Consider the following 25,026-nt stretch of genomic DNA (forward strand, 5'->3'; position numbering starts at 1 on the left):
TGGGTTGTGTTTAGGAGTAGTATTAACATGAGACACAGTGATGGTGGGTTGTGTTTAGGAGTAGTATTAACATGAGACACAGTGATGGTGGGTTGTGTTTAGGAGTAGTATTAACATGAGACACAGTGATGGTGGGTTGTGTTTAGGAGTAGTATTAACATGAGACACAGTGATGGTGGATTGTGTTTAGGAGTAGTATTAACATGAGACACAGTGATGGTGGGTTGTGTTTAGGAGTAGTATTAACATGAGACACAGTGACGGTGGGTTGTGTTTAGGAGTAGTATTAACATGAGACACATTAGACAAGGCAGAATATGGTCCTCTGTAACTGAGTTGGTAGAGCACGGCGCCTGCAACACTGGAACCTTCAGTAGCAGCTGATGAGGAGTGATGGGATTTAGTAACATTTTGCCTCTAAAAATGTATGGCCCACTTCTCAAAGGCAACTATTTTCTGACATGTTGTTTGTGCTGTGTTAATGTCTTAACGCCTTGACTGGGCTACTTTTAAAATGTGTCAACCACAGAATTCACACTTACAGTAGGCTACTTCTTGTTTCTATGTACTGCCAGCATCACCTTCCTGTCATCTGTAGACCTCCACAGCCTGAACCATAGTGTTGTTTATATGGACATTATCCTGTATGTACTTAATTAGCACTTCATATTCACAGACTAGTATATGAACAACATGCTACATTAGACTGACTCGTTTCAGGAAACTAGACCTGGGTCACACAGGAGAGCCATTTGAACATAAACTTTTTTATACAAAATGCGTTTTTTTTGTCAGAAATGCCTTCTGGAACATGTGAACTTTCATGTGCCTTAATAACAAACTTGTATGCCAACTGTACATACGAATAAAATGGTTAAATTACGAGCCTAGTTGGTTTAGCCACAGAACCTTCCCGCTAGCCATGATTGGCTGAGATAATGACTGGGCTGGACATGCTGAGAGATGAGTGCTGTTCTGGTCCTCTTGTATATTAATGACTTAAAGAGGAACTTAAAAGAGGAAAGGACAGTTCTGCAACAGCTACTTGTGTCCCGACCACTTTAAATATGTATCAACCAGTTGACTCCCTGTACAAGACCGCTCCCCTTCACTCTAAGTACTCTTGACAATAACTTTGTTAGTTTTTGGTTATTAGTTTGTAAGTCATATTATTGAGGGTAATGTATCATTTTACTCATGTTTTGAGCTGTGTTTTGGTTGTTTCATCAGGGCCAGTATTCATAAAGTGTCTCAGTGTAGGAGTGTTGATCTACATAGAGATGAGATGATTAACCAGGGTAAAATAGACGTGCAAACAACCATTTGAATCTCTGCTCAGTGTGCGTGTGAATGAAACAGTGGGTTTATCTGAGGGCCCTTCAGGACCAGACTGATAGGGAGTAGGGTTGACATCTATACTGTGTAGGATGTGTGTTTCAACTTTCTACATCCATAACAACCAGCTCTCTAGACTTTAATACAGACTCCATGGGCCTTATGGGCCTTCCCTACAGATGGTGTCTGTATTTGTGTGAGAGAGAGAGTCACTTGCTGTTTAGCCTCACAGCTTGGGGATAGGAGTTATCATTGAACCTGGTGGTCAGTCTTTAGGCTGCTGTACAGCTTGATGGACCGTAGAGGTTTGAACATTTATCCTCCTATATTTGGGGTTCTGAGAATAAAACAGCTTCAGAACAATCAATGTAGAAATGTGTTTTCAATAATTGATTGTTGTTGATAATGGTGATGACGACTATTGTATACATTAGGAATTTATTTTGTATCATACTTTGTCAGATTAAATAGACAGATGTAGACAGACATGCAACACATCACACACATTACATACATAGTGCAATAGACTTACAGACAGACAGTATTCACATAGACAACCATATAGCACAATACAACACAACACAATATGAGCCTGGTTCATTTTCAGTAATGAGGCCCTGTACCCCATTTACAGTTTATATTTCAATGTATCAGGTGGAGTTATTCACCAGCTATAAAGTGAGTTGTTGTTTATGTTTCTAAGACTGCAGGGTGGGAGATGCAACAATGGCCTTGAGAACAGCAGGAAGTGTGTTGGTGGTCTTTTTCTGGTCTGTAGCAGGTATGGTCTCATTCTTATCTTTTAGTTGCTCTGTTTATCAATCTACAGACATGTCTAAAAGGATAAGAATCATAATGTTAATCTGGTGTGTTCTGTTAGTCTCCACTTCACTTTAAATAGTTATCTTTCAAGTGATGCGTATCTGTGATTTCCATTCACTCAACTCATCAACTATGGCGACAGTGGACAAAACATTTAGTCAGTCATCTAGCAGACAAGCCTATGCAGAGCAACAAAGGTCAAGCGCCACGCCCAAGGGCACTTTGACAAAGTCAATTCGGGGCCCAGAACCAACGACCTTTCGGCCACCGGCCCAAGCTCCTAACTGCCAACAATCAAAGATTCTCCCCCCACAGTTCCCAGAGAGCTGCCCCTCAACCATCCTCACTCAAAACATGCATTGGACGTAACAGCGTTGCCCCTCAGTGTCATTCAAAAAAGTTTTGTTTATTTTGACTGAATTTTCTACTTTTGTCTTTGACCGTCATTCTATCCCCCACCCAGACACTCCACTCCACATCCCAACTCTGTTTCCCTCAGCCCATCCCACCTATCTCTGTTTTGCAAGGAGGAATGGGAAAAAATGTCAGTCTCTCGATGTGCAAAACTGATAGAGACACCCCAAGCGACTTACAGCTGTAATCGCAGCAAAAGGTGGCGCTACAAAGTATTAACTCAGGGGGCTGAATAATTTTGCACGCCCAATTTTTCAGTTTTTGATTTGTTAAAAAAGTTTGAAATATCCAATAAATGTCGTTCCACTTCATGATTGTGTCCCACTTGTTGTTGATTCTTCACAAAAAAATACAGTTTTATATCTGTATGTTTGAAGCCTGAAATGTGGCAAAAGGTCGCAAAGTTCAAGGGGGCCGAATACTTTCGCAAGGCACTGTATATACACAGTTACTTAAAATTGACCAGGATTGCACAATACATTCAGGGACGTATTTCCATTGTGGTCCCTATCTTTAACATAAATGCATACACAATTGCAGAAATGCAGACAAAAATACTTGACCTACAGATGAGTATGAAGGGGGAGTTCTACAATTCTTACAAGCCTTTGGCTGGTCTGTCACTTATTCTTTAGATGTTTGGGGCTGCTGGTGAAACATATTTTAAAATCTGCATAAAAATGTATGCACATTTTCCCATCAGAGTTGTGTTTCCAACAAATGGACTTTTTGCACATAAGTCTGTAAATACTTAGTGCACATATAAATGACCTTTGGGATTAACTTCCCATGTAGCAAATAAAAAATACAAAGGTAAATGGGTTTCCATCTCATTTTCAACTCTATTAATATTTTAAACTACAGGCCTTCTGATGGTTTCCAACTCTATTAATATTTACAGGCCTTCTGATGGTTTCCAACTCTATTAATATTTACAGGCCTTCTGATGGTTTCCAACTCTATTAATATTTACAGGCCTTCTGATGGTTTCCAACTCTATTAATATTTACAGGCCTTCTGATGGTTTCCAACTCTATTAATATTTACAGGCCTTCTGATGGTTTCCAACTCTATTAATATTTTAAACTACAGGCCTTCTGATGGTTTCCAACTCTATTAATATTTACAGGCCTTCTGATGGTTTCCAACTCTATTAATATTTACAGGCCTTCTGATGGTTTCCAACTCTATTAATATTTACAGGCCTTCTGATGGTTTCCAACTCTATTAATATTTACAGGCCTTCTGATGGTTTCCAACTCTATTAATATTTTAAACTACAGGCCTTCTGATGGTTTCCAACTCTATTAATATTTACAGGCCTTCTGATGGTTTCCAACTCTATTAATATTTACAGGCCTTCTGATGGTTTCCAACTCTATTAATATTTACAGGCCTTCTGATGGTTTCCAACTCTATTAATATTTACAGGCCTTCTGATGGTTTCCAACTCTATTAATATTTACAGGCCTTCTGATGGTTTCCAACTCTATTAATATTTACAGGCCTTCTGATGGTTTCCAACTCTATTAATATTTACAGGCCTTCTGATGGTTTTGTCACATATAAATGTTGCAGTATATATTGAATGTGCCAACTCTGTTATTGGCATGTGCTCTCCAGCCAACAGCTTGCAGAGACAGTGCAGGTGTAGCCTACATGATGAGATTATTATGGACAAAAGTGTACAATTATCTTTATGTCAAACGGCAGCCAAGCATCAATCATGTCACCAGAATAAGACCCTCGATAGTTATTGAAAGGAGCATCAAGCTCATCTCCGTGCACTTTCACCCCCTTGTGAAGTTCATCACCCCCCTGTGAAGTTCATCATAATATATTTCATCTGTAGCCTAATGCTTTCCCATGATGTTGTACCATTTTCTATCCAACATGTACTTTTAATTCGCATAAAAAAAGTTGGTTGGGAACCTTGTTAATGTCAGGCCATTTTGAGGATTCTGGAATTACATTTTGGACGAAGGTGCGCATGCCTAAAGGAGACGTCTGAAGTTGCCTAATCAGATGACAACATTGTGACTGGTTGTGTTAAATCCACATATACAAGGTAATACATTTTAAATGATTATTTAGGCTATATTGAAGCCTTACGTCTAATGTACGCGAGGAATAGCTGGCTCGGGATTGCAGAGGAGGCAGATCCTGATTGATTTCTCAGCCAAGCATGGTGAAGAAACGGGAGCTTTTTCGCCTACAAAAATAATATTTTGGGAAAAAAGGAACATTTGCTATCTAACTGGGAGTCTCCTGAGTGAAAGCATCTGAAGTTCTTCAAAGGTAAATTTATTTAATTTGGTTGCTTTTCTTATTTTTGTGAAAATGTTGCCTGCTACCAGCAGAGCCTAGCATAGCATTATGCCATGATAAACTTACACAAATGCTTGTCTAGCGTTGGCTGTAACGCATATTTTGAAAATCTGAGATGACAGTGTTGTTAACAAAAGGCTTAGCTTGTGTTTGAATATATTTATTTAATTTCATTTGCGATTTTCATGAATAGGAAAAGTTTCTAGGGGTATTTATGTCCGTTGCGTTATGCTAATGCTTTTGAGGCTATGATTACGATCCCGGATACGGGATTGCTCGTAGCAACTGGTTTTAAGCCTACATGAATAACTGGGCCTGCCGGGAGAATACATGGCCACATTATCATAGGAGGACTTGGGAGAATGATGCTCTGAAACAGACAGCGGATCTCAGTATCAGAAACACAGCCAGACTGGCCTGCTACTGTGCCTTCCTAGACCTTAGAAATTGTCGATGACCCACAACTGATCCAAATGGAAGGAAACATTCAAATCACAGGGCTTTTGCGCCGTTATTCAAATGACATTTTCACACAGTCTACAGTACAGTAGAAATGTGTACTCACTTAAAAACAACATTGCAACTATTCATTGCATTGTTGTTTGGTAGTCTAGTCTAGGTAGGATCATTGTATTGTCCCTAAACAAGATCATTGGGGGGCTTTTTAAACTGTGCGTCTCATGTTCTTTCTTGCGCAATGATGCACCTGGTCTCTCTGCTGCCTATCAGCTATTCATGTTTTCTTGTGGATTCAGATTGAAAATGGGTGCAGCTTTGAATGATTTTATGTGTGGTATGATTGCTAATTAGCCCATTACAGATATGGACAAACAATCCACATACCACTATTGTCACTATGAATGGTGGATTTAGGGCAGGATAGACAGTTAGACTGGTAGAATATACTGACCTGTGGTAGGTAGACTATATTGACCTGTGGTAGGTAGACTATATTGACCTGTGGTAGGTAGACTATATTAACCTGTGGTAGGTAGACTATATTAACCTGTGGTAGGTAGACTATATTGACCTGTGGTAGGTAGACTATACTGACCTGTGGTAGGTAGACAGTACTGACCTGTGGTAGGTAGACTATACTGACCTGTGGTAGGTAGACTATATTGACCTGTGGTAGGTAGACTATACTGACCTGTGGTATAGTAAAAGTTAGTGTGTGTAAAAGTGTAGTGCACAATGGAAGTACCAAAACACCTTGATATAGGAGAGGCGCATACAAGATGAGGAGGACATTTAGCTAGCATGGAAGACATTATAAAGTAAACCTGCAAAATAACTAATTTTATCCAGAGATACAACACACTACCCTCCCCTGTGGCCAATAAAAAAACACACAACCCTCCACAAAGCAACTAAAAAGGTTTGACAACCCTCCCCAAAGCAACTAAAAAGGTTTGACAACCCTCCCCAAAGCAACTAAAAAGGTTGGACAACCCTCCCCAAAGCAACTAAAAAGGTTGGACAACCCTCCCCAAAGCAACTAAAAAGGTTGGACAACCCTCCCCAAAGCAACTAAAAAGGTTGGACAACCCTCCCCAAAGCAACTAAAAAGGTTGGACAACCCTCCCCAAAGCAACTAAAAGGTTTGACAACCCTCCCCAAAGCAACTAGAGAACTTCCGGCGCCGACAGAGATGGCCGCCTCGCTTCGCGTTCCTAGGAAACTATGCAGTTTTTTGTTTTTTTTACGTGTCATTTCTTACATTAGTACCCCAGGTCATCTTAGGTTTCATTACATACAGTCGAGAAGAACTACTGAATATAAGATCAGCGTCAACTCACCATCAGTACGACCAAGAATATGTTTTTCGCGACGCGGACCCTGTGTTCTGCCTTACAAACAGGACAACGGAGTGGATCCTATGCAGCGACCCAAAAAAACTACCACAACTCCATTTTGTTGATCCCTGCCTACAGACAGAAACTAAAACAAGATGCTCCCACGCTGAGGTCTGTCCAACGCTGGTCCGACCAAGCTGACTCCACACTCCAAGACTGCTTCCATCACGTGGACTGGGAGATGTTTCGTATTGCGTCAGATAACAACATTGACGAATACGCTGATTCGGTGTGCGAGTTCATTAGAACGTGCGTTGAAGATGTCGTTCCCATAGCAACGATTAAAACATTCCCTAACCAGAAACCGTGGATTGATGGCAGCATTCGTGTGAAACTGAAAGCGCGAACCACTGCTTTTAATCAGGGCAAGGTGTCTGGTAACATGACCGAATACAAACAGTGCAGCTATTCCCTCCGCAAGGCTATCAAACAAGCTAAGCGCCAGTACAGAGACAAAGTAGAATCTCAATTCAACGGCTCAGACACGAGGCATGTGGCAGGGTCTACAGTCAATCACGGACTACAGGAAGAAATCCAGCCCAGTCACGGACCAGGATGTCTTGCTCCCAGGCAGACTAAATATTTTTTTTGCCCGCTTTGAGGACAATACAGTGCCACTGACACGGCCTGCAACGAAAACATGCGGTCTCTCCTTCACTGCAGCCGAGGTGAGTAAGACATTTAAACGTGTTAACCCTCGCAAGGCTGCAGGCCCAGACGGCATCCCCAGCCGCGCCCTCAGAGCATGCGCAGACCAGCTGGCCGGTGTGTTTACGGACATATTCAATCAATCCCTATACCAGTCTGCTGTTCCCACATGCTTCAAGAGGGCCACCATTGTTCCTGTTCCCAAGAAAGCTAAGGTAACTGAGCTAAACGACTACCGCCCCGTAGCACTCACATCCGTCATCATGAAGTGCTTTGAGAGACTAGTCAAGGACCATATCACCTCCACCCTACCTGACACCCTAGACCCACTCCAATTTGCTTAACGCCCAAATAGGTCCACAGACGATGCAATCTCAACCACACTGCACACTGCCCTAACCCATCTGGACAAGAGGAATACCTATGTGAGAATGCTGTTCATCGACTACAGCTCGGCATTCAACACCATAGTACCCTCCAAGCTCGTCATCAAGCTTGAGACCCTGGGTCTCGACCCCGCCCTGTGCAACTGGGTACTGGACTTCCTGACGGGCCGCCCCCAGGTGGTGAGGGTAGGCAACAACATCTCCTCCCCGCTGATCCTCAACACTGGGGCCCCTCAAGGGTGCGTTCTGAACCCTCTCCTGTACTCCCTGTTCACCCACGACTGCGTGGCCACGCACGCCTCCAACTCAATCATCAAGTTTGCGGACGACACAACAGTGGTAGGCTTTATTACCAACAACGATGAGACGGCCTACAGGGAGGAGGTGAGGGCCCTCGGAGTGTGGTGTCAGGAAAACAACCTCACACTCAACGTCAACAAAACTAAGGAGATGATTGTGGACTTCAGGAAACAGCAGAGGGAACACCCCCCTATCCACATCGATGGAACAGTAGTGGAGAGGGTAGCAAGTTTTAAGTTCCTCGGCATACACATCACAGACAAACTGAATTGGTCCACTCACACAGACAGCATCGTGAAGAAGGCGCAGCAGCGCCTCTTCAACCTCAGGAGGCTGAAGAAATTTGGCTTGTCACCAAAAGCACTCACAAACTTCTACAGATGCACAATCAAGAGCATCCTGGCGGGCTGTATCACCGCCTGGTATGGCAACTGCACCGCCCTCAACCGTAAGGCTCTCCAGAGGGTAGTGAGGTCTGCACAACGCATCACCGGGGGCAAACTACCTGCCCTCCAGGACACCTACACCACCCGATGTCACAGGAAGGCCATAAAGATCATCAAGGACATTAACCACCCGAGCCACTGCCTGTTCACCCCGCTATCATCCAGAAGGCGAGGTCAGTACAGGTGCATCAAAGCTGGGACCGAGAGACAGAAGCTGTTTTTCAATCTCAAGGCCATCAGACTGTTAAACAGCCACCACTAACACTGACTCAACTCCAGCCACTTTAATAATGGGAATTGATGGGAAATGATGTAAATATATCACTAGCCACTTTAAACAATGCTACCTTATATAATGTTACTTACCCTACATTATTCATCTCATATGCATACGTATATACTGTACTCTATATCATCGACTGTATCCTTATGTAATACATGTATCACTAGCCACTTTAAACTATGCCACTTTGTTTACATACTCATCTCATTTGTACATACTGTACTCGATACCATCTACTGTATCTTGCCTATGCTGCTCTGTACCATCACTCATTCATATATCCTTATGTACATATTCTTTATCCCCTTACACTGTGTACAAGACAGTAGTTTTGGAATTGTTAGTTAGATTACTTGTTATTACTGCATTGTCGGAACTAGAAGCACAAGCATTTCGCTACACTCGCATTAACATCTGCTAACCATGTGTATGTGACAAATAAAATTTGATTTGATTTGAAAAGGTTTGACAACCCTCCCCAAAGCAACTAAACAAGTTTGATAACCCTCCCCTATTTTGGACCCCCCCCCGTAAATTGTGATGTGTCCCTAACACGTTAGTGAAGGAAATTAAGAAATTTATTAAAATGCTGGAAGTGAGTGCTGGAATGAAACTATTAACTATGCAAATGAGCGAGAGCTGTGTACATTAAGGAAATATATGCCTGGCTCAAGTAGAAGCCTGTCTGTAATAAAGCATTTGTTGTGTTCAGTTATTTACCGGTAATCAAATAAAACGCCCAAACTAATTTAAGTTTTACGGTGGGCTAGTCCTCACTAACTATAGTAGCACAGCACACCTTGATCTGTTGTCTCTCGATCCGTCCCTTAGTCTGTGCCAACAGACCTTGGCTTAATTTTGATACAATTGTGTTGCATGACTTTTTCAGTGGTACTGGGTCAGGATGGCTGGAGTGTAACTTACACCAAGAATAGAATCTGTGTCTTGAAGGGGTCTTCAGTGGAGCTGTCCTGCTCTTACACATATCCCAGTGGTCATAAAGTCACAACAGCCTTCTGGTTCACTGAATTGGGGACTGGTGTAGAACCTGACAGTCTAGGTCAGGACCCAGAGTATTCAGGTCGTCTGGAGTATCATGGAGACAAGAAGAATGGTCAAAGCCTGAAAATAACAGACCTGGGAGAGAGTGACTGTGCTGAGTACAAGTTCAGATTTATGACAAATCAGGAAGGAGGGAAATATATGGGCAGTCCTGGAGTCACTCTGTCTGTCACAGGTACAGTAACATTCAATATAGTTAAACTGTTGAATTCCATTTAGTTCAGGATAAATGTCTTGGTTTGTATTTATGTCTGTATAACAGGATTTCTTCCATCTTTGTATTAGAGTGATAAGTCAGTGATAAAGGGATTTACAGTGATATTGTTTTTTCTCCAGGTCTTCAGGTGAAGGTGATTGGTAAGACACTGACCTGTAGTACCACCTGTACTCTGACTGACAACCCCACCTACATCTGGTACAAGAACGGACACAAAGTAAAGGAGGACACTTCCAGCCTGGACTCAGACTCCTTTAGTGATACAGACAGGTACTCCTGTGCTGTAAAAGGCCATGAGGATCTCCACTCTCTTGCAGTGTGTGAGTGTGGACTTTTAAATAAAATTTTCATACAAATGAAATGTTGTTTCCGGTTGTGAAATGATTATAATTTCATTTGCTGTTAATGTGCCGTCCACTTCTGCTTTAGTTCCGTATCTTCGTAGGGCTTCAAGATTGTATATCAAATTCATAAGATATATTCATGTTTGTGGGTGAATTTACTTCTACCAGATGCCTTTTATGAAGACATTTACTCAATATGTTGACACATTGAACACCCTTTCATTTTTATTTATTTTTAAAGTTTAAAAACTACAACGCTGAAAGAGTAGTCACTTCCTGGTTACTTTCACAGCATATCATTATGGTTTTCACTACTAATTGTTTTCCTACTTTATTAACAACATGAGTGTATACTGGTAGGTATTGCAATGAAATATTTATGTAAGGTGTTTTGTCTTTTTGTATTTCAGGTCAGAAGTGTTGGAGTGTGACTTACACCCATCAGAGTATCTGTGCTTTGAAGGGGTCAGCAGTGGACATATCCTGCTCTTACACATATCCCAGTTATCATGAGATCAAAACAGCTTTCTGGTTTACTAAATGGTCTGATAAGGATGCTGAAGATCTGAGCTCAGCGCCAGGGTATGAGGGTCATATAGAGTACCTTGGGGATAAGAAGAGTGAGGGTACCCTGAGAATCACAGATCTGAGATTGAGTGACTCTGCTGGGTACAGATTCAGATAACATCTGGAGAAAAGTTTGCTGGCTCACCTGTCTCCCTGACTGTCACAGGTAATCTGTCACACATCTGTTACGGTGACCATATTACCACCACACAGCCAGTCATGAGTCATGAGGCCTGTCAAATTCCACGTGACCGTTTAGTCACGGTAATTAGCCTTCTCCAAGCTCAGATGCTTCTGATGGTCGTTAGTAGCCTTTCTAACTGCCTGGTACTCAGCAATATTTTGTCCCTCTAATAACTCTGACATCAATGCAAATGTGATCGAAAATCTAACCAAACATGAGCTCATGTTGTGCAACATTTCTATAGGCTGTACAATTGCGTGAGAACTGAGTGATGGCCTCTATTGAAAAGAGGAGGATCCCCTCAGCTTTCTATAGGCTAGGCCTACTATACTGTATTTATTTCTCAACTTTCCAAATGTATATAGTGTCAAAAGACACGCGCAGGTGTCTGTAATCATGACCAGGTGTGGCCTGATATCATTGGTCAACTCTCATATATTAAAATAGCATACAAAAAACCTAAATGGAGAGCGTACGATCATAGATACAATTTGGACAAATAAGCCCACAAACATTTACAATAGCAAAATCACAATAATCACAAGAATGGCTTCAGATCAAAGTCCACATTGAGACCGAAGGGAGCAAGGGTCTTTAAATTAAAGATCCAGGCAGCCTCTCGTTTTAACAATAAATGGTTGAGGTCACCCCCTCTCCTAGGGAGGGTGACATGTTCGAATCCAATATAACGCAGAGACGAGTTTTTGCACCTAATGGTGCTACGATACTTACTTTTAATTTGCGCTTTGTTTTATTCACATAATTTTTACCACAAGGACAAGTTATAAGATAAATAACTGCCTTAGTGGAGCACGTAATAACACCTTTGATTGGGATCGATTTCCCTATTTGGTGGTGTTTGAAGGATCTACATTTATAAGTGCCATTGGATTGAGCACAGCCATTACACTTGTAGTTTCCATCCATTAGGGGCGCAAATAGACGTGGTGCAGGGATATCTTGGGGTGGTAAATCAGAGTGTACCAATTGATCTGAGGTTTCTGCCCCGTGAGAATACGACCAAGTGAAGGTCCTAAAACACGTTACCGATACTATCATTGTATCTTAGAATGTGCCAATGTTTGTGAACGATTCCATTAATTTGTTCAGAGCACCTTGAAAAAGGTTGTCTCGTTATGTTTTGAATTTTCTCAATGACTGTATTAATCGGACCATTTTTGTACCCCCTCTCCTTGAATGTTCTCTGCGTCTCAGCCATATTTCTGTCTCTTTTTTTTTACAAACTCTTTTGATTCGACAGAATTGGCTGTTTTTCAAGGGAACAAACTGTTACGATCAGTAGGTTTCCTGTAAAGATCAGTGCATAGAACATTATCTTCAAACAAGATCAGAAGATCAATAAAACTGAAGTGATGGCTATGTAACAGTCTGATGGCCTTGAGAGAGAAGCAGTTTTTCAGTCTCTTGGTCCTAGCTTTGACCAACCTGTACTGACCTCAGCTTCTGGATGATAGCGGGGTGAACAGGCTGTGGCTCGGGTGGTTGAAGATCTTTATGGCCTTCCTGTGACATCAGGTGCTGTTGTTGTCCTTGAGGGCAGGCAGTGTGCCCCAGGTGATGCATTTGGCAGACCGCACCACCCCCTGGAGAGCCCTGCAGTTGCAGGCGGAGCAGTTGCTGTACCAGGCAGTGATACAGCCTGACAAGATGCTATTACTATAATTACCTTATTAAGGGCAGTCATACAGACACAGTAGTGTTATGTCACAGAAAAGTACCTAATTTAGTATTGCACATAAGAGGACATAATACACAGTTAATGTGGAAAGTGTTCAGACCCCTTGACTTTTTCCAAATTTTGTTACATTACAGCCTTATTCTATAATGGATTAAAGATCACATTTCCATAAGTATTCATAACCGTTACTCAGTACTTTGTTAAAGCACCTTTGGCAGCAATTACAGCCTCGAGTCTTCCTGGGTATGGTGCTACAAGCTTAGCACACCCGCATTTGGGGAGTTTCTCCTATTCTTCTCTGCAGATCCTCTCAAGCTCTGTCAGGTTGGATATGGAGAGTCGCTGCACAGCTATTTTCAGGTCTCTCCAGAGATGTTCGATCGGGTTCAAGTCCAGGCTCTGGGTGGGCCACTCAAGGACATTCAGAGACTTGTCCCAAAGCCACTTCTGCGTTGTCTTGGCTGTGTGCTTTACGGTTGTTGTCCTGTTGGAAGGTGCCTTTTGGCAAACTCCAAGCGGGCTGTCATGTGCCTTTTACTGAAGAGTGGCTTCTGTCTGGCCACTTTACCATAAAGGCCTTATTGGTGGAGTGCTGCAGAGATGTTTGTCCTTCTGGAAGGATCTCCCATCTCCACAGAGGAACTCTGGAGCTCTGTCAGAGTGACCATCGGGTTCTTGGTCACCTCCCTGACCAAGGCCCTTCTCCCCCGATTGATCACTTTGGCCAGACGACCAGCTCTAGGAAGTGTCTTGGTGGATCCAAACTTCTTCCATTTAAGAATGATGGCAGCCATTGTGTTCTTGGGGACCTTCAATGCTGCAGAATTGTTTTGGTACCCTTCCCCAGATTTGTGCCTCGACACAATCCTGTCTCGGAGCTCGACGTGCAATTCCGTCGACCTCGTGTCTTGGTTTTTGCTCTGACATGCACTGTCAACTGTGGGACCTTATATAGACAGGTGTGTGCCTTTCCAAATCGTGTCAAGTCAATTGAATTACCACAGGTGTACCACAATCAAGTTGTAAAAACATATCAAGGATGATCAATGGAAACAGGATGCACCTCAGCTCAATTTCGAGTCTCATTTCAAAGGGTCTGAATACTTATGTAAATAAAGGTATTTTTTTTATTCATTTGTAAAAAAAAAAATCTAAAAACCTGTTTTTGCTTTGATGAGGGAAACAATTATTTGAATACATTTTAGAATAAGGCTGTAACGTAACAAAATGTGGAAAAAGTCAAGGGGTCTGAATACTTTTCGAATGCACTGTATAGGAGGACAATATTTTTTATTTTATTTTTACTCTAGATGTTGTGTTGGAGATGGTTCCTACATCTGTGTCAGAGAGTGAGAGTGTCACACTGACATGTAGAACCAAATGTATGCTGGACCCAATCGCAGCATTTATTTGGTATAAGAATGGACAACCTATACCAAACAGCAACACCTACTCTCTTGTCTATAGCCTATTCTCAGTCAGCAGTGAGGATACAGGCAGATACTCCTGTGCTGTAGAAGGCCATGAGGATCTCCCCTCTGCTGAAGAGACTCTCACGGTCAGATGTAAGTTTAAACCTTTAGTTTGGTATTATAACATTGTATTGACAGACATTAGCTCCACATGATACTTGAATTGATCATCCTCAATAAAAGGGTGAATCTAAGAGTCATTGTGTGGAGGAGTACAGTTGAAGTCGAACGTTTACATACACTTAGGTTGGAGTCATTAAAACTTGCTTTTCAACCACTCCACAAATGTCTTGTTAAAACCTCTTTGGGCTGCAATCCCGTTAACGGGATGATATGACAACAGCCAGTGAAAGTGCAGGGCGCCAAATTCAAAACAACAGAAATCTCATAATTAAAATACCTCAAACATACATGTATGTAATACCGTTTTAAACGGTAATCTTGTTGTTAATCCCACCACAGTGTCCGATTTCAAATATGCTTTTCAGCAAAAGCACCACAAACGATTATGTTAGGTCACCACCAAGACACCACCAAGCCACCACCAAGCCATTTTTCCAGCCAAAGAGAGGAGTCACAAAAAGCACAAATTGAGATGAAATGAATCACTAACCTTTGATGATCTTCATCAGATGACACTCATAGGACTTCATGTTACACAATACATGTATGTTTTGTTTGATAAAGTTAATATTTATATCCAAAAAAGAGTTTACATTGGCGTGTTACGTTCACTTGTTCCAAAAACATCCAGTGATTTTGCATAGCCACATCGATTTAACAGAAATACTCATCATAAATGTAGATAATACAAGTTATATACATGGAATTATAGATATACTTGTCCTTAATGCAACCGCTGTGTCAGATTAAAAAAAAAAAAAAAAAGAAAAAGCAAACCATGCAATAATCTGAGACGGCGCTCAGAAATATAATGCAATTAGCCGCCATTTTGGAGTCAACAGAAACCAGAAATTACATGATATATTTTCCCTTACCTTTGATGATCTTCATCAGAATGCACTCCCAGGAATCCCAGGTCCACAATAAATGCTTGATTTGTTCGATAATGTCCGTTATTTATGTCCAATCAGCTACTTTTGTTAGCGCGTTTGGTACACTTATCCAAACGCTGGTGCTGGTCGACCATTTCTTCGGAAAAAAACTTCTAAAAGTTATATTACAGGTCGAAGAAACATTTCAAACTAAGTACAGAATCAATCTTTAGGATGTTTTTATCATAAATCGTCAATAAAGTTCCAATCGGAGAATTCCTTTGTGTCTTGAGGAGGAACGGAACACAGGAAGATATCATGTGCAATGCGCGTGACCAGGAAATGGCTCTCTGCCAGTAAGCTAACTCATTCCGCTCTTATTCAGTCCCACAACACAGTAGAAGCCTCATTCAAGTTTATATAGACAGCTGACATCTAGTGGAAGCCCTAGGAAGAATATCCCAATGTGATTTCAATAGGGAATGGGTTGAAAATATACCAACCTCAGATTTCTCACTTCCTGTTTGGATTTCTTCTCAGGTTTTTGCCTGCCATATGAGTTCTGTTATACTCACAGACATCATTCAAACAGTTTTAGAAACGTCAGAGTGTTTTCTATCCAATACTAATAATAATTTGCATATATTAGCAACTGAGACTGAGGAGCAGGCCGTTTACTCTGGGCACCTCTCGGCACCTTTCATCCAAGCTACTCTCTTGGCAGGCATATGAAGTTTTAATAAACTACAGTGGCTTGTAAAATGGCATTTTTCCTATTTTGTTGCCTTACAACCTGGAATTAAAATAAATATATATATATATCTTTTTATTTTCTTTTACCCCTTTTTCGTGGTATCAACATTTTTGGTATCGATGTTTTTAGTAGCTACTATCTTGTCTCATCGCTACAACTCCCGTACGGGCTCGGTAGACAAAGGTTGAAAGTCATGCGTCCTCCGACACACAACCCAACCAAGCCGCACTGCTTCTTAACACAGCGCCATCCAACCCGGAAGCCATGAAGCCAATGTGTCGGAGGAAACACCATGCACCTGGCAACCTTGGTTAGTGCGCACTGCGCCCGGCCCGCCACAGGATTCGCGATGAGACAAGAATTTCTCTACCGGCCAAACCCTCCTAACCCGGACGACGCTAGGCCAATTGTGCATCGCCCCACGGACCTCCCGGTCGCGGCCGGTTACAACAGAGCCTGGGCGCGAACCCAGAGTCTCTGGTGGCACAGCTGGCGCTGCAGTACAGCGCCCTTAACCACTGCGCCACCCAGGAGGCTATTAAAATATATTTTGGGGGGGTTTGTAAATTTTGATTTACACACCATGCCTACCACTTTGAAGATACAAAATATTTTCCTTGTGAAACAAACAAGAAATAATTTAAAAAAACTGAAAACTTGAGCGTGCATAACTATTCACACATGTCTTTTGGTGAACACCAAACTTGTTTGCTTATTTTTTTCTTTAAGCAATGGATTTTTTCAGTCCACTCTTCCTAAAAACCCAGCTCTGTGGAGTGTACAGCTTAAAGTGGTCCTATGGACAGATACTCCAATCACCGCTTTGGAGCTTTGCAGCTCCTTCTAGGTTATCTTTGGTCTCTTTGTTGCCTCTCTGATTAATGCCCTCCTTGCCTGGTCTGTGAGTTTTGGTGGGCAACCCTCTCTTGGCAGGTTTGTTGTGGTGCCATATTCCTTCCATTTGTTAATAATAGATTTAATGGTGCTTCATGGGATGTTCAAAGTTTATGATTTTTTTTACAAACCAACCCTGATCTGTACTTCTCCACAACTTTGTCCCTGACCTGTTTGGAGAGCTCCTTGGTAGTCATAGTGCCGCTTGCTTGGTGGTACCCCTTGCTTAGTGGTGTTGCAGACTCTGGGGCCTTCCAGAACAGGTGTATATATACTGAGATCATGTGACAAATCATCTGACACTTAGATTGAACTAATTATGTGACTTCTGAAGGTAATTGGCTGCACCAGATATTATTTAGGGGCTTCATAGCAAAGGGGGTGAGTACAGATGCACGCACCACTTTTCCGTTTGAATTTTTTTTCATTTTTTTCATTTCACTTCACCAATTTTGCCTATTTTTGAGGAAAACCCATTTAAATGACAGGTTGTAATGCAACAAATTAGGAAAACGCCAAGGGGCTGAATACTTTGGCAAGGCACTGGATAGTTTTGGCAAGTCTGTTAGGACATCTACTTTGTGCACGACACAAGTACGTTTTCAAACAATTGTTTATAGACCGATTATTTCACTTATAATTCACTGTATCACAATTCCAGTGGGTCAAAAGATTACATACACTAAGTTGACTGTGCCTTTTAAACAGCTTGGAAAATTACACAATTTCAGATGTCCTGGCTTTAGAAGCTTCCGATAGGCTAATTGACATCATTTGAGTCAATTGGAGGTGTACCTGTGGATGTATTTCAAGGCCTACCTTCAAACTCAGTGCCTCTTTGCTTGACATCATGGGAAAATCTAAAGAAATCAGCCAAGACCTCAGAAAAAGATTGTAGACCTCCACAAGTTTGGTTCATCCTTGGGAGCAATTTCCAAACACCTGAAGGTACCACGTTCATCTGTACAAACAATAGTATTCAAGTATAAACACCATGGGACCACGCAGCCTTCATACCGCTCAGGAAGCAGATGCGTTCTGTCTCCTAGAGATTAACGTACTTTGATGTGAAAAGTGCAAATCAATCCCAGAACAACAGCAAAGTTAAAATGTGATGTGAAGATGCTGGAGGAAACGGGTACAAAAGTATCTATATCCACCGTAAAACAAGTCCTATATCGACATAACCTGAAAGGCCGCTCAATAAGGAAGAAGCCACTGCTCCTTAAACCGCCATAAAAAAAAAGCGAGACTACGGGTTGCAACTGCACATGGGGACAAAGATCATACTTTTTGGAGAAATGTCCTCTGGTCTGATGAAACAAAAATAAAACTGTTTGGCCATAATGACCATCGTTATGAATGGGCCAAAATTCCTCCAACTTATTGTGGGAAGCTAGTGGAATGCTACCCGAAATGTTTGACCCAAGTTGAAGAATATAAAAGCAATGCTACCAAATACTAATTGAGTGTATGTAAACTTCTGACTCACTGGGAATGTGATGAAAGAAATAAAAGCTGAAATAAACCACTCTCTCTACAATTATTCTGACATTTCACATTCTTAAAATAGTAGTTATCCTAACTGACCTACGACAGGGAATTGTTACTAGGATTAAATGTCAGGAATTGTGAAACTGAGTTTAAATGTATTTGGCTAAGGTGTATGCTAAGGTGTACTTCAACTGTACATTTGTGGAAAGTTAATATAATATTTAACTGACCTCATTTGTACTTTTACTATATCAAATGTATTTTACACCAGATGGTCCAAGGAACACCTCAGTATCAGTCAGTCCCTCTGGTGAAATAGTGGAGGGCAGTTCAGTGACTCTGACCTGCAGCAGTGATGCCAACCCACCTGCGGACAAATACACCTGGTACAAGAAGAATATAGCCTCACCAAAAGCATCAGGACAGAGTTACAGCATCACTAACATCAGCTCTGAGGACAGAGGAGATTACTACTGTGAAGCTAGAAACATTAAAGGGACAGAGACTTCCATCCCTGTCCATATTAATGTCATGTGTAAGTATGTCATGTTTTGTCTATTTCGGGTCCTCTGTGATATGACTGATTTAACAGATATATGTTCTAACCTATTGACACTTCAACCCATGATCCTGCAGCAGTGTTTCCCTGGGTTCCTGTAATGGGGGTGGGGGCTGTCCTGACTGCTGGAGTTCTTCTAGTTACCATCTACTGCACTCTGAAGAGGTGAGTCTTTCATTGAGATATACTGCATTAGTAACACATCAACCTCCACTAGAGGTCAGTAGAGAGCATAACTCACTCTGTTCCTCTTTACAGGAGATCCACAGGAGGAAGTGATGCCACAACAGACACACAGGTGATTATATCAGTTACACCTCCACCTTCACACCTGGTGACATTAATCTACTTCAGTCTCTTTCACACTATTTTCACTTTTACTATGTTCTCTCTCTCCATTTCCCGCTCTCTCCAGAGTGTCCACCATGACCCTAACAGTGACACGTACACAGACATGAAGACCAGTTCAACTGACTACGACACTCTGGCTGTAAGTATCTTATTATGTGTTTGTGTTTAGAGAAAATTATAGAGGTATCTCAAAGTGCTCATGCATTTCCCCTCCCTCCCTCCCTCCCTCCCTCCCTCCCTCTCTCTCTCTACAGAGTGTCCATCCTGACCCTAACAGTGACATGTGCACATCTCTGAAGAAGAATATCAGGTCACCAGAGTTACACTCTGGTAGTAGGTGTGTGTGTGTGTGTGTTTGTGTTTGTTCCTAAACATTTTATGAAGTGGTGTATAAAGTGCTCCTTCAGTGTGTCTTTGTTCAGAATGTGAGAGACTCACCCAGTGACACATCCCCCTCAAATAGATACTAAGCCACCATAGAACCTGGACTGAAGAGAACCACCACAGAACCTGGATTGAAGACAACCACCACAGAACCTTGCATTAAAATAATCTATGCAGAACATGGACCTAGGATTTCCAGACAATGAACTTTAACTTCTCCACAAACATTGAAGTGTAATGTTTTTTCCTTGTAACGTTAATTATATATATTGAAGATAAATAAGATGGATTATACTTCTACTCTTTTACAATGGGACATTTCCCCATTGTAAAATATCTATAATATTGAAAACAGCTTTTAACATGTTTTGCTTTCGCACCTAGTTGCTCCTGATGTGTTAATTGACTGACTTTGTATTGCTGTCAGACATTATTGTGCCATGGCATTTATGAATATTAATAATATCACAATCACACTTGATTTATGGTGACATTTTTATGATTATTTCCAATACAGTGTGATTCAGTGTAAATTATGCATTTTGTTGTTAATTAGCTCAAAGTTTAGGACAATAAAATGTTTTAAACTTTAAAGCAATAAAATTTTGCTTTAAATATTACAGCCTAGTCTGTCTTTATCATCTGTTAACTTGAAAATCTTAAAAAGATGAATTTATACAAGTATCCCACAATACAGTAGAGTAGAGCACCCCGCCCTCCATTTGGCAAATCTGACCATAATTATATCCTCCTGATTCCTGCATACAAGAAAAAACTAAAGCAGGAAGTACCCAGGACTCGCTCAATACGGAAGTGGTCAGATGACGTGGATGCTACGCTACAGGACCTTTTTTTCTAGCACAGACTGGAATATGTTCCGGGATTCATCAAATGGCATTGAGGAGTATACCACCTCAGTTATTGTCTTCATCAATCAGTGCATCGACGACGTTGTCCCCACAGTGACCGTACCTACATATCCCAACCAGAAGCCATGGATTACAGGCAACATCTGCATTGTGCTAAAGGCTAGAGTGCACAATTATGAACTTGAAAATGTATGAATAAACCAATTTGGCACATTTGGGCAGTCTTGATACAACATCTTGAACAGATGTGCAATGGTTCATTGGATCAGTCTACAGTCTACTTTGCACATACACTGCGGCCATCTTGTGTCCAAAGTCTAAATTGCGCTTGGGCTGGAATAATACATCATGTCTTTTCTCTTGCATTTCAATAATGATTGTACAAAGAAAACACCAAAAAACTGATTTTTATTTCTTTGTATCTTTTACCAAATCTAATCTGCATATCCTTGCTTCAGGTCCTGAGCTACAGGCAGTTAAATGTGGGTATGTCATTTTAGGCGAAAATGGAAAAAAGAGGTTCGGTCCTTAAGAAGTGGAGGGTGTAGTACAGGCTTTGATGCACAACGCAACTCAGCATGCCTGGATACAGATTAATCATGTATTGTGTGGTTACGGTACAACAAAACCCAGAGGACTTTGCTTTTAAGGTTATGACACTCACAGCCATGATAAAAATGTCATCATAACACATGGGCTCTCATGCAATATTGCTTAAATATACCATGGCTGTTAGCCAATCAGCTTTCAGGGCTCAAACCGTCCAGTTATTACTACAAAATATACTACAGAATAATGACATGTTTGTCAGTACCGTTGACAGAGTACACAGTTGTTTCCTAATCCCCGCTTTGCCTGATGGCCATTGAAGTTGAACAAGGACATCAGGCCATTGGTTAACCTTGCAATCTATGTCAAGAGACTTTGTTTGAAACACCGGAAGTTATGCAGTAAACACTGTCTCAGTGTCACGCCCTGACCTTAGAGAGACGTTTTATTTCTCTATTTGGTTAAGTCAGGGTGTGTTGTCTATTTCTTTGTTTTTGGCCGAGTATGGTTCCTAATCAGAGGCAGCTGTCTATCGTTGTCTCTGATTGTGAATCATACTTAGGCAGCCCTTTTTCCCACTTTCTGTTGTGGTATCTTGTTTTTGCACAGTTGCTGTTAGCCCTGCAGAACTTTACGGTCGTTTATATTTTATTGTTTTTTGGAGTCAATTAAAATGAAAGTATAATGTACGCCTACCACGCTGCACCTTGGTCTCCTTCTAACAACGGACATAACAGGTTGTTATATCAGGGTCCGTATTCACAAAGTGTCTCAGAGTAGGAGCGCTGATCTCGGTTCAGGGCTCCTGGTCCAAATAATTCAGAAATAAAAGGGTGTGTGTGTTGCACGCAGTGGATTTAGCTAAGGGCCCTTCAGGACCAGACTGACAGGGAGTAAGGTTGACATCTATACTGTGTAGGATGTGTGTTTTAACTTTTTTACATCCATAACAACCAGCTCTCTAGACTTTGAAACAGACTCCATGGGCCTTATGGGCCTTCAATACAGATTGTGTGTGTGTGTGTGTGTGTGTGTGTGTGTGTGTGTGTGTGTGTGTGTGTGTGTGTGTGTGTGTGTGTGTGTGTGTGTGTGTGTGTGTGTGTGTGTGTGTGTGTGTGTGAGAGTCACTTACTGTTTAGCCTCACAGCTTGGGGGTAGGAGCTATCATTGAACCTGGTGGTCAGTCTTTAGGCTGCTGTACAGCTTGACGGACCGTAGAGGATTGAACATTTATCCTCTCATATTTGGGGTTCTGAGAATGAAACAGCTTCAGAATAATCAATGTAGAAATATGTGTTTACAGTTATACAGATCTGTTGTTGTTGTTAATGATGATGATGACTTTATTGTATCTATTCGGAAATGATTTTTGCATCATACAGCATATCATCTTAAATAGACAGATGTAGACAGACATGCAACACATCACACACATTACATACATAGTGGAATAGACTTACAGACAGACAGTATTCACATAGACAACCATATAGCACAATACAACACAACACAATATGAGTCTGGTTCATTTTCAGTGATGAGGCCCTGGACCCCATTTACAGTTTATACTTCAATGTATCAGGTGGAGTTATTCACCAGCTATAGAGTGAGTTGTTGTTTATGTTTCTAAGACTGCAGGGTGGGAGATGCAACAATGTCCTTGAGAACAGCAGGAAGTGTGCTGGGGGTCTTTGTCTGGTCTGTGACAGGTTTGGTCTCATTCATAATGTTTTAGTAATGTTATCTTAATGTTATTCTGTTGTGTTCAGTGACATCGTCTGCTAGGGGCTTCTTCTTTTCTGGAATAGTTGTCTTTCACACCTCACTGAGTAACACTTAGGTCCTTTCTGTGGTTTCCATTCACACTCAGCTAGTAGAGTACGGCAACACAGTGTGGACAAATGCTGTTAGTGTGAGGAAATGGGTCTGTAATGTATAATCACTATAACGTGTACAGTAACATTAAATATAGTTAAACTGTTGAATTCCATTTAGTTCAGGACAATTGTCTTGGTTTGTATTTATGTCTGTATAACATAGGATTTCCTCCATCTTTGTATTAGAGTGATAAGTCAGTGATAAAGGGATTTACAGTGATATTGTTTTTCTCCAGGTCTTCAGGTGAAGGTGACTGGTGGACATCAGGATAAGACACTGACCTGTATCACCACCTGTACTCTGACTGACAACCCCACCTACATCTGGTACAAGAACGGACAACATCTAGATGAGAGCACCTCCCCCCAGTACAAAGACCCAGTCTCCAGTAACTATGAAGACAGCTACTCCTGTGCTGTAAAAGGTCTTGAGGATCTCCTCTCTCCTGCAGTGTGTGAGTGTTTCTTTAATTCAGAATTGTATATACTGTATAACTTCTGTGTCATTTGACAACTATTAGCATTTCTAGAAAGAACTATGACAAGGTCCTCATGGCATTATATTACAGGTGTTCAGGGTCAGAGTGTTTTACACCAGGAAGAGAATATGTGCCTTGAAGGGGTCAACAGTGGATATATCCTGTACTTATGACAGTGGTTATGATGTCGTCACATCATCATTCTGGTTTGTGTCACGTCCTGACCTTAGTTCCTTTTTTATGTATCTCTTTAGTTTGGTCAGGGCGTGAGTTGGGGTGGGCATTCTGTTTTGTTCTGTGTGTTATATTTCTATATGTTTGGCCTGGTATGGTTCCCAATCAGAGGCAGCTGTCAATCGTTGTCTTTGATTGAGAACCATACTTAGGCAGCCTGCTTTCCCACTATGGGTTGTGGGTAGTTGTTTTCAGTTTCAGTGTTTGCACCATACAGGACTGTTTCGATTTTCATTACGTTCCTTCACTTTGTTATTTTCTATTTTTCGTGTTCTGAGATAATAAATTATCATGGACACTTACAACGCTGCATTTTGGTCCGATCCTTCCTACTCCTCATCAGACGAAGAAGAAGTTCGATACAGTATGCTGAAGAGAAGGAGAGAGGTCGCTCCACCCTGAGAATCTCAGATCTGAGAGAGGAGGACTCAGCTGAGTATAGCTTCACTTTTAAAACTCACAACTTTGAATGGGGTCATAGTTTCCCAGGAACAACTCTGTCTGTCACAGGTATGATACAACTGTAAATCATAATGAATTACAGGAGAAAATATATTAACCATCCTGTTAACACAGAGGTGTATGTGGTTTTATACATATTGTTTCAGGTCTGCAGGTGAAGGTGACTCCTGCTGCAGAGGGACAGAAGACACTGACCTGTATCACCACCTGTACTCTGACTGACAACCCCACCTACATCTGGTGCAAGAACGGACAACGTCTAGATGAGCCCACTTCCCAACAATACTCTGTCAATAGTTATTATTCAGCCAGTTACTCCTGTATAGGGACTTATGAGATGATCAACCAGGTTAATAAAACCCTCTAGAGTCTGAGCCCCAGAGAGGTCAGAGTTTAAAGGCCAAACCCTTCGGATGCTATTGTACATACGATTTTGTGAGAAGACCAATTTTCGGGATGTCCCATGATCTGACAAACACCACTCTAGCTCTGCCACCTTTCAGCACAGATGCGGAAGGGCGATATCGGCGGATGTGGTGGATTGAGACGCAGCCCATTAAAAAGATATCTCTATTGTTAACAGATGGATTTTGATGGGGATTTTGGTATTATGTTAATTACACTTATAAGAGTCACGTCACAGCAAATCTTTTGTATGATCTTTAATACACTATTTTAGGCCCAGCTGTTGGGACTTTGTCTTTCCTGGATATAGTCATTATATTGTGATCACTGCAGCCAAAGCGTACGGATACTCTGCAG

General features: G+C 41.5%; 1 pseudogene; it reads left to right on the plus strand.

Annotated features, from left to right (window-relative positions):
* Positions 1-2,061: 2,061 nt before the first annotated feature.
* LOC139370447 (uncharacterized) lies at positions 2,062-24,631 on the plus strand (annotated as a pseudogene).
* Positions 24,632-25,026: the final 395 nt, after the last annotated feature.

This window comes from Oncorhynchus clarkii, chromosome 17, assembly GCF_045791955.1.
Source record: "Oncorhynchus clarkii lewisi isolate Uvic-CL-2024 chromosome 17, UVic_Ocla_1.0, whole genome shotgun sequence".
NCBI classification, from domain to species: Eukaryota; Metazoa; Chordata; class Actinopteri; order Salmoniformes; family Salmonidae; genus Oncorhynchus; species Oncorhynchus clarkii.